Consider the following 11984-nt stretch of genomic DNA (forward strand, 5'->3'; position numbering starts at 1 on the left):
CTGGGATAAATCCCACTTGATCATAGTATATGGTCCTTTTAATGTATTGTTGGATTTAGTTTGCTAGTATTTTGTTGAGGATTTTTGTGTCTACGTTCATCAGTGATATCAGCCTGTAATTTTCTCTTTCTGTTGTATCTTTGTCTGGTTGTGGTATCACAACACTATGAGACTAAAAATCAACTATAAGGAAAAAAAACTGCAAAAACACAAACACGTGGATGCTAAACAATATGCTACTAAACAACAAATGAATCACTGAAGAAATCAAAGAAGAAAAAAAAATACCTAGAGACAAATGAAAATGAAAACACCATGATGCAAAACCTATGGGATGCAGCAAAAGCAGTTCTAAGAGGGAACTTTATAGCAATACAAGCTTACCTCAGGAAACAAGAAAAATCTCAAATAAACAACCTAACCTTGCACCTAAAGCAACTAGAGAAAGAAGAACAAATAAAACCCAAAGTTAGTAGAAGGAAAGAAATCATAAAGGTCAGAGCAGAAATAAAAGAAATAGGGGGCTTCCCTGGTGGCACAGTGGTTGAGAATCTGCCTGCCAATGCAGGGGGCACGGGTTCGAGCCCTGGTCTGGGAAGATCCCACATGCCGCGGAGTGACTAGGCCCGTGAGCCACAATTGCTGAGCCTGCGAGTCTGGAGCCTGTGCTCCGCAACAAGAGAGGCCGCGACAGTGAGAGGCCTGTGCACTGCGATGAAGAGTGGCCGCCGCTTGACGCAACTAGAGAAAGCCCTCGCACAGAAACGAAGACCCAACACAGCCATAAATAAATAAATAAAAGAAAAGAAATAAGAGAAATAGAGACTAAGAAAACAATAGAAAAGATCAAGGAAACTAAAAGCTGGTTCTTTGGAAAGATAAACAAAATTGATAAACCTTTAGCCAGACCTATCAAGGAAAAAAGGGAGAAGGCCCAAATCAACAAAATTAGAAATTATAAAGGAGAAGTTACAACTGACACCACAGAAATACAAAGGACCATAAGAGACTACTACAAGCAACTATATTCTTAATATTATTATTATTATTATTGAATCTGACAACTGCTGTTTAATTCTTATATTTAGGCCATTTATATTTAATATAAATATTAATATGTTTGGATTTAAAACTACCATTTTATTGTTTTCTGTTTGTCCCTGTTTTCATTCCTGTTTTCCCCTTTCTTGACTTCTTCTAAATTATTTCAATAATTTTTAGTATTTCATTTTAATTTGTTTATTACATTTAGTTACTATATATTTGTTTATTATATCTCTATATATTTATTTTTTATACCTATAGAGTTTTCTTAGTGGTTTCTCTAGGGATTAAAATAAACTGACTTAACTTTTCAATCTTCTTAGAATCAGTGTTTTAACAATTCAAGCGGAAAGGAGAAACATTACCACCATACAGATGCCTTTACCCTCCCCCTTTATGTTTTAGTTTTTTCATATATTATATCAACTTATACTGAAAATCCCATTTGATAGTCTTTTTTATTTCAACTGTCAGATATTTACTACAAAACTCATAAAAATAACAATTGTCTATTACACTACTCAACAATTTACCATTCCAGTTGTTCACACAAATGAGCAGATAGGTAAATGATACATTTCAGCGGCACCAATCTCAATTTTGCCCTCAACTCTACCTAATAACCCTTCTTGACTTCCCTGGTCAATTCTCTCCCATTCCTCACCACTTTCCTGAAACCTCCCATCTTGCTATTTCTACCCTTAATCAGAGCAAATGACCTTGCCTCCTAATCACTGATAAGGAACATCAGCCAAGAACTCCTCAAATTCTTGGTATCACTCTTATACTGACCTGTACTCATACCTATCTGTATCCGGGAACTGGATTAAAGGACTGACTGACCAAATAGCTGCCTGAATGCCAGTCTACAAGAAGCACTATAAAATTACTGGAAGAAACTGATAATAAGAGACCATTTAGAGCAACTGCTTTATAACCAGGCAAATGTGCACTGGTCTCTAAACTACCAAAGTGGACAGCATTTGAGAGAAAAATTTTAAATACTTCTTGCCAGCACCAACCTATCTCCATCAAATATTTTTGCAAATTTTATCTATTTATTAGATTGTACAGTGCTACTAAAGGTTACACTACCAACCCTGATCCAGGTGGCTAACAGGCACTTGAAACTGACAGAATCTCCAGAAAAATTGAAATTAAACCATGCATTGCATGGTGCTATTTGCCAGGAACAACTAATTTATTTTTTAACCTAAATTTGAAACCTTTAATATACCTTTCTGTCTGGCTCAGAAAATAGCATAAGAAAACTGACTAAAGAACCAAAACATAGAAAAGTAAGAAGCATGCTGCCAACATGAAAACCAGAAAAATAACTTTAAAATATATTTTGAACAAGACTTTCCCACTTTAACCATTTATTCAACAATATTATTGAGCACCAATTATGTGCCAGGTACTGATCTGGGAAACAAGACAAACAAGGTCCCTGCTCTTGGGGATTTAAATTCTAGCAGAAGCAGATAATAAACAAATAAACAAAGATTAATATTAATATATAGTAGTAAATAATGTTTTTTAAAAGATAACATATAGTAATAAATGCTATTTTTTTAAAAAAAGATGATATGATAGAGAAGACTCGGCTGGAGAGGCTGCTAATGTAGACTGAAAGTAAGGGAAGGCCACGATGAGGTACAAAAGACCCAAAGGATAAAAAGAAACCAACCATGCAAACATAGGGTATAGGGGAGAACAGAGCATTCTAAGCAGAGGGAATAGCAAGCTCCAAAACAGAAATAAGCTTGGTCTTTGAAGAAGAGAAAAAAATACTTCTCTGTGGCTGGAATATAATGAGCAAGGAAATAAATTATAGGAGATGATGGCAGAAAGGTAGGGAGAAGTTAGATCAAGTAGGGCTTTATGAGCCAATCTTTAATGAGTGTGAATAAATAAGGCTATCTAGTTGCGACAGGAAAACAACAAACTTTTTAAAAAATATTAAGCTATGTTCTGTGCAAGTGGTAAATGTTTTCTTATGAACATAATTGTATATATGTATTTTATGAGAAAGTCAGTATCTTCCTACCCCTCGATAAAATAAATATTGAACAAATATTTGAAGGGACGTCTGTTCAGATTTTTGCTTTCTACTTTCCTACAGTCATTACGGAATAGGAATCTCTTCTGCTGAGTTCTAGAGCTCATCTCTACCCACCAGAGTCTCTGATAGCTCATGTGCACACTGTAAGACAAAAGTGTCTCCTCTAGGTACACAATCCCTGCACCAGGGAATAAATTTAGCAGGCAAAGCACAAGATTTCACCCTCCTCACCTCTTGGCCCAGAATCCTTATGCATAAGCTCCTCAGACATCATACTCCATCCGTTAACCCCTCTCTTCTGTAATTTCAACTGCTCCCTCAAGCAAAGGACACATGTCAGAAACCGTTTAAAGTTCTGCCTTTCCTCTCAAGAAATGCTGAGCATCATTGTGTATTTGCCGTTATGTACTGCCAAAGCCTAACAGAGTGTTAAGGCTTTGAATATTTTATTAAATTAAAATACATAATCAAAGTTACAATAGTTCAAAAGTTCTCATCCACTTATTAGAAACCACTTGTCTTTATTTGGGTAGTTTTAAAACCATGTATATACCTAATTATTTGTAATCCACACCCAACTTCCTATGGGTGTGAGATATATCACAGTTTGAGAATGAATTTTTGGATCATCTATAGTTCCAACTACCATATATCTGAATCCTGGCATTACAGCTTATTATCCTGCCAAAAATAATGATGCAGAAACTGGCAGAGATGCTGATTTGTCTGTCAAGAAAATCTTTTTAAAATAATATAACATTTTAAAATTTCCTAGTCAGCACTTAAAACTTTCAAATGTTTCTAGGCAGAATATGTTCCTTACCATGGACTATAATTTAGTAACAGCAAGTGGCTAAATTTTTTTATTATGCCTTCACAACTGCCAAGCTATAAAAATTATTACAACTACATTTAATAGTCTAATATTAAAATTTCACATATGAGATGTATTCTCTTATTTAGGAAATTCTGATTAATTTAAAAATAATTTGTCTTAATAATGCACAAATTTTGATACTTATACGAATTATTTGCTTTCCCTTCTGCTCCCAATCTGAAAAAAAAAAAAAAAAAAAAAACCCCACAGATTGTAGGGGCCTGTAATAATTTTCAGCAAATAAAACTTTTTGACTTTAGTCATGCTTTGAGACTGTATGAAGTAACCCCATAGCACAGAGAGAATTCGTGCTTCAAAAAATAAGCTTTCAGATAAAAATCACAGGTCATTTGCTCTGAACAAAGTGTTTTATCCAGCTCTTCTTCAGCCATTTGTACAACAAAATTGGCCCTTCTGTTGCATCACTGACTTGGTCATCTCATATTCCACAGATAAGTAGGAAATCCTCAATTACAAAATACTTTTTTCTCTTAATAGTAATAGTAAAGACACTCCAATTTTGGAAAAACTAAACATTACCCATAATCCCACTACCTTAAAAACAAACAGCTTTTCCTTTTTAAGTATCCAATCACTTTATATAAAAGGCCATTTATATGAAAAGCAGGTACCTTAAGAGGAAGACTTTTTTTAAAAAAATACAATTGAGTTATATAACCAAAAGGGAAAAAGTCACATTCAAACCAAAAATAAGTCGGAAAATCAGTTCAGCATATCTTAGATGAAAAGATACAAATATAGTAAGACTCCATAATATGAGTGATGGCCTTAACAGTGATTTAATTATATTTTGAAACAAATTATGAGCTGCAATATTAAGAGTTTTAACAATATTCAACTCTACCAAAAAACCTTTCAGATAATTTACAAATGAAATGATGTATCATCTTTCTATCACTGCATTTTGCTTCAAAATAATCTTGGGAAAAGGGCAGTGAGTGAGAAGGAATATCTCCATAATATGGCTGTCCATGTGTTAACTGTTAAAGCTGTAGGATAAGTACATAAGGGTTCGCTGTATTTCTCCATTTTAGTTCATACCCAAAATTTTCCAAAAGGTAAAGGAAAGAAAAAATTTACTAAAAAAAACTAAGAACAAGCTGAAACCAAAAAAATCAAATCTTGTCTTACATATATGTTAATTCAGGAATCACCACAGTGAAGTCACTCAATCAAAAATGGACTGACTGTACTGTCACTCAGATAAACCTGGATCTAGCCACATTTACCAGGGCCACTGTCTGATGGCAATACACTAAGGGATTCTTCAAACCACTTGCTGCAGATGTCAGAAAACCTCTGAAGAAATAAGAAGAGCCCATTCATTCAATCATTCACTCAAGAAGTATTTACTAAGTACTTATTTTATACAAGGCCCTGTTCTAGGCACTGGGGTTGCATCAGTAAATAAAACAGATAAAAAGACCTATGGAGGTTACATGCTAATTGGGAGAGAATGGGCAAGATAATACATGGTACAAGTAAATTATATGGTAGGTTGGATGACAAGTGCTATGGAAAAAATAGAGCAAGATAAGAGAGTATCGAGGTAGGGGAGGTGGCAATTTTAAGTAGGGTGATCAGGGTGGGCCTTAATGAGATGACATTTGAGCAAAGACTTGCAGGAGAAAAGAAAGTGAGGTCTGTGAATATCTACACAATATTTTATAATACAGAACAGCCAATGCAATGAGCCTGAGGCAGATGTATGTCTGATGTACTTAAAAAAACAGCATGAATGCCAGAGTGGCCAGAGCATAATGATCAAAACAAATAACAACAACAAAAAATAGTAGAAGCAGAAGTTAGAGAGACAACAGTAGATAAGTGTAGGGTAGGGATCAAGTAGAGCTTTGTAGACCATTATAAAAACTGGCTTTACAAGGAGTGAAACAGAATGCCAAAATGAAGGATTTTCAACGAAGACTTTACACAATTAGTCTTTTTCTGATCCACTTTGACTCTGGGGTTCTAGTCCAGCTGTGACCCAAATGGTTGCTTTCTTGTTATCACCTCTGATCTGACAGTCAACTCCCTATCAAACGGTGACTGTTGTAGAGGGTCTCCAACCCATGTTTATTATTCCTAGAAAAGCTCTTCATCCCTTAGTCATTGATAATTCCCTACTTAGGAATGGGATACAGGGTCAGCTCCAAAAGACGACCTACTCAGTTATAAAAATTTGTTTCTTCTAACAGGTAGAAATAATTTACGTTAACATTGTTTTTTAGATTATGCAAAATGGCAAAATAACTGGTTCGGTATCAGATTAACTATGATTAAAATCTAAGTTCAAGTACTTAATACCTGAATGATCTTGGACAAGTTATTTAATTTCTCTTGGTCTCAATTCTTATAATTTGTAAAAGGAAAATAAAATACATAAACTTATGTGAGGATTAAGTAAATTAAAAGAATCTATCCCAGTGCCTAGATCATAATAGGCATTTAATAAATGTTACATCCATTATCTTACAGCCCTAAGAATACTTCCCATGTTGCTCTACATCCTTGAGAACTCAATCCTAGTAGCTCAAGAGTCTAGGGACACCTAAGAGGAAAAAAAAAAAAAGTCACACTAGCTTAAGTGAGAATGATTTATTGTCCATACTTTAATAGTTGAGCCTGCTGTGTAGCAGCATTTTGTTAAGATATCTATGCTCCAGGCTTCTCAGCCTTTTGCCAAGAACCATTTCTGGGAATAGAGCTGCTATTCCCACAGAAAGGTGTTGTCTCCCCCGCTCTTCTGTGGGTCCCCCAGTGTGATACTGTGTCTGTATATTCTATACATAGCTACTTGTCCTCTCCCTTTGTAAACTACATTTGACGTGTATTAAACCAATATACAGGGGGAAAAGATATCTACTTTAGCATCACATTAAAGGGACTACACATAAATTTTTTTAAATTTGATGCTTGCGTTTTGAAGAGGAAGCTCTGAGATTAAGTTTCCCAAGATAGGGGGCTTTCTAGACATGGTATGAACATGGCTGATACAAACATATGTAACTTTCATTAAAATTCTTAAAAAATAAACAAACAAACAAAAAAAGACCCCAAACCTCAAGTTTATCACCTTATTGGAATTTTCCTATAGGGGCAAGAAAAAATAAAACCCTAAAAAATTTCCCTTCTTATTTAGAAGTGAATACTTATACTTATGTATCAATATTGAAAGAAATACCCTAAAATCATTTGACTTTGTTTTAGCATCTTCCTGTTGATCATCTTGTTTCCCTTTGGATTCCTCTGCTGTTATGCCTTAAGAAAGCAAAGATGCCCCCAACTCTTTTATGGTGAGAGAAGCAATGAGCCATTTAATGAAATGTGCTTGCTTTTTCTTTCCTGGTTGGAGCATCTCCCTTCAAAACAGGTGGTGCTCCCTGACAACTGCATTTAGGATAACTCAAACCTTGTGCTCCCCTTTGCAGGACCTAGAGTAGCAAAACAGGGTCTTGTGTCATTAATATTTTGTAGAGTTTCCTACTTCACTATCCTAAAAGAGACAAGCTATGACTGTCCTGAACCCATCAGGAAGGAGCCTGAGACCAGCAGCCTGAAGTTCTCACGCACTGGTTTACCTGCATGTGATCTTGGTAAACTTCCAAGGATTTTTTCATCATGTTATTGGTGGTGTGATCATTTGTCACTAATGGTCAGAGTTTCACAGTAGCACGGAGTTTTCTATACTTAGAAAAAACAGTTTTTGCTACACTTATATCATTAGGAAATATGATTTCTAGTTTGGATACTGATGCCTTAAAAGTAAAAGCACTTTTGGAAGTATCTACTATCTTATCTGCAGCTGCTCTTAATTGACAAACATTCCAAATAATTCAGTGAGGGGAATGACAACACTACTTTTTTCAAATTCCTCAGGTGATGCTTCTTCTGGATGCAGGGCATGGAGTTGACATAGTCACTATTTCCTTTTTATTTCTTCCAGCAAATTTGTCTATGACCATGATAACCAACCCCTTCCTTTGGTGTCAAAGTTCTCCATAAAGTCAGCCACCTTATTCCTCAGAGATTAGCATCTCCCTGTAACAAGCTAAGTAAGGTCTTATCAACAGTATGTGGAAAAATAGTTTTTAATTTATGTTTTTTCATCATGTTCAGTTCAGTTACAAAAGATACCAGTTAATTGGATCATGTGAAGTATTTGCTGATTATTTATCCTTTCTCAACTCTCTGGAACTACTGATGTGCTGTTAACATATCAGTCTACAGGCTGGTGTACATTCTGGCCCAGGAGCTGGAGGTATTTGAGATGAAGAGGTAGAGTGGACCCAACTGTGCAGTCTCCTTTTTGATCCAATCATGCTTCTTCTATTAATGATGAAAGTTGAGGTGTTCCAGATATTGGGATAAAGACTGGAGTCTTTATTTCTTCTATCATATTCATTTCTTTTCTCTACGACTTTGGTATCATCGCCACAGATTTCTTGCTAGCTAGGCAGTCTGAAACAGTAATTCTGCATACTATGTGTGATAATAATGGATGTGATTTACAAAACTACAGTATCTGTCAATCAAAAAACAGAATCACCTCCTCTCTTCAAGTGGAGCTCCTTTGCAGCCATCTGAAATAAATTTCTGGACTCTACTCTGGCAAGAAGTAGCAATTTCTACAGATTCTATTTATTTGTGTTCTCTCCTTGACATAAGTCGCAGCAACATCTTTTTTGACCCACCTCCTAGAGCAATGAAAATAAAAACAAAAATAAACAAATGGGACCTAATTAAACTTAAAAGCTTTTGCACAGCAAAGGAAACCATACATAAGACGAAAAGACAACCCTCAGAATGTGAGAAAAATATTTGCAAATGAAGCAACTGACAAGAGATTAATCTCCAAAATATACAAACAGCTCATGCAGCTTAATATCAAAAAAACAAACACCCAATCAAAAAAGAGTGGAAGACCTAAATAGACATTTCTCCAAAGAAGACATGCAGATGGCCAACAAACACATGAAAAGATGTTCAATATCACTAATTATTAGACAAATGCAAATCAAAACTATGAGGTATAACCTCACACCTGTCAGAATGGCCATCATCAAAAAATCTACAAACAATAAATGCTGGAGAGGGTGTGGAGAAATGGGAACCCTCTTACACTATTAGTGGGAATGTAAACTGATACAGTCACTATGGAGAATAGTATGGAGGTTCCTTAAAAAACTAAAAATAGAGCTACCATATGACCCAACAATCCCACTGATGGGCATATACCCAGAGAAAACCATAATTAGAAAAGACACGTGAACACAATGAACACACCCCAGTGTTCACTGCAGCACTATTTACAAGAGCCAGGACATGGAAACAACCTAAATGTCCATCAACAGAGGAATGGATAAAGAAGATGTGGTGCATATATACAATGGAACATTACTCAGCCATAAAAAGGAATGAAATTGTGCAATTTGCAGAGATGTGGATGGACCTAGACACTGTCATACAGAATGAAGTCAGAAAGAGAAAAACAAATATCATATAATATCACTTATATGTGGAATCTAGAAAACTGATACATATGAACTTATCTGCAAAGCAGAAATAGAGACACAGACGTAGAGAATATGGATACCAGGGGGGAAGGAAAGGTGGGATGGATTGGGAGATTGGGATTGACTATATATACACTACTATTTATAAAATAGATAACTAGTGAGAGCCTACTGTATAGTACAGGGAACTCTACTCAGTGCTCTGTGGTGATCTAAATAGGAAGGAAATCCAAAAAAGAGGGGATATATGTATATGTATAGCTGATTCACTTTGCTGTACAGCAGAAACTAACACAACATTGTAAAGCAACTATACTCCAATAAAAATTAATAAAAAATATTTACTTGTGTTCTTTCCGTTCTTTAGTGCATTTCATTCCCTTTGACTCTTCCATCTGATCTTCTTCAACACTGCTTGAGATTTCTCCAAAGAATCTAACTTATTTCTGTGTTCACTTTGGTATCTTTTTAGAGATGCATTCATATATTTTACATTGAGTTGTCTTCTCTAAATTGCATATAACGTCTTTATGAATTTTAAAAACTACCAACAACGGACTTCCCTGGTGGCACAGTGGTTAAGAATCTGCCTGCCAATGCAGGGGACACGGGTTCAAGCCCTGGTCCAGGAAGATCCCACATGCCACGGAGCAACTAAGCCCGTGTGCCACAACTACTGAGCTTATGCTCTAGAGCTTGCAAGCCACAACTACTGAGCCCCCGTGCCACAACTACTGAAGCCCGCGCACCTGGAGCCCATGCTCTGCAACAAGAGAAGCCACTGCAATGAGAAGCCCGCGCACCACAACGAAGAGTAGCCCCCATTCGCCACAACTAGAGAAAGCCCAGGCACAGCAACGAAGACCCAACACAGCCAAAAATGAAAACAAACAAAAAAATATATACGAGGGTTTCCTGCCTGAATGAATGAAGGAATAAATAAATGAATGAATGACCCTTCTAAAAAAAAAAAGAACCCTCCTGCCAATGCAGGTGACACGGGTTCAAGCCCTACATCCCACTATAAATAGAGTACATTGCAGACATTCATGTCTTTATCTTCAAAGTTCAACCCACAGGATTTAATATGCCTAACGGGACTATATTTTTAAGTAATCTAATTCTGCAATTTCAAAAGGACTCCACAATGGAGCCGTTTTGGGAACACTGCATCTTCCTCTAGTAGACTGACAATATCTATTAGCACATTAAAGGTTATGAAAAGTCATCAGACTTCCCTGGTGGCGCAGTGGTTAAGAATCCGTCTGACAATGCAGGGGACGCAGGTTCGATCCCTGGTCCGGGAAGATCCCACATGCCGTGGAGCAACTAAGCCCGTGCACCCCAACTACTGAGCCTGTGCTCTAGAGCCCGCAAGCTACAACTACTGAGCCTGTGTGCTACAACTACTGAAGCCTGTGCGCCTAGAGCCCATGCTCCGCAACAAGAGAAGCCATTGCAGTGAGAAGCCTGTGCACCGCAACAAAGAGTAGCCCCCGCTCACTGCAACTAGAGAAAGCCGGTGCGCAGCAACAAAGACCCAACACAGCCAAAAATAAATAAATAAATAAATAAATTGGGGAAAAAAAAAAAAAAAAGGCTATGAAAAGTTACGCAGTTCAGAGAAAAAGTAAACTATTTTGCTTTGACCATAGAATATGTTCTCCCTCAAGGGCATTAACATGTCCAAAACTAGTTTATCACAAAACACCATTAGAGGAATGCCGATTCTATTTGAAAATAAAAATCATTTTCAACATTATTCTCAATGGGGCAGAATCCTCTAAGAAAGGGGAGTTTTTTTAATTTGTGGAAATTAAAAGATTCTTTAAATATTTCTGGAAATTTTGGGGGGCATTTTTGGTTAATGTGTTATAATTATTGGGATAGGTGAGGTGTTACTGATATAAATGGGCAAGAAGCAAGTGGGCGGGAAGTAGGACAGTTCCAAGAACAAAGAACTGACCCATGACTTCCAAACTCCTGATAGCCATATAAGGGAAAAACTTATTTATAATTACTCGAGCCTATAATCTAACTTCGTATTACATATAAATACAATATATTCTTGCATGGTATTGACATGCACTGAATTTTTCAGTAATACAAAGTTTGGAATTTTTTTCAAGAATAGTTCACCACTGCAGAAAATCACTACTAAAAGAAACACCACTCATGATATTTTAAACATCAATACAACGCACCTCTATCAGTTTGCATATGTAGCCATCTATTTCACAGTGATTTTGGTACAAGTACAAAGATCTGCTTACTTCCTCAGGACTTCCAGTGTAATAATGCCTGAGCATTTATATATTGAAATCTAATATTTTATAATAAATCCATTTCCTTTATTGCTCCTTAATACGATTTCAAACATTATACTGTCTTTCAAAATTAGATGTATAAATAGGTTGTATTGCCTATAAATTTTATTTCAGGATAATACACTGGATGTTAC

Source organism: Balaenoptera musculus, chromosome 13 (genome assembly GCF_009873245.2).
Source record: "Balaenoptera musculus isolate JJ_BM4_2016_0621 chromosome 13, mBalMus1.pri.v3, whole genome shotgun sequence".
NCBI lineage: Eukaryota > Metazoa > Chordata > Mammalia > Artiodactyla > Balaenopteridae > Balaenoptera > Balaenoptera musculus.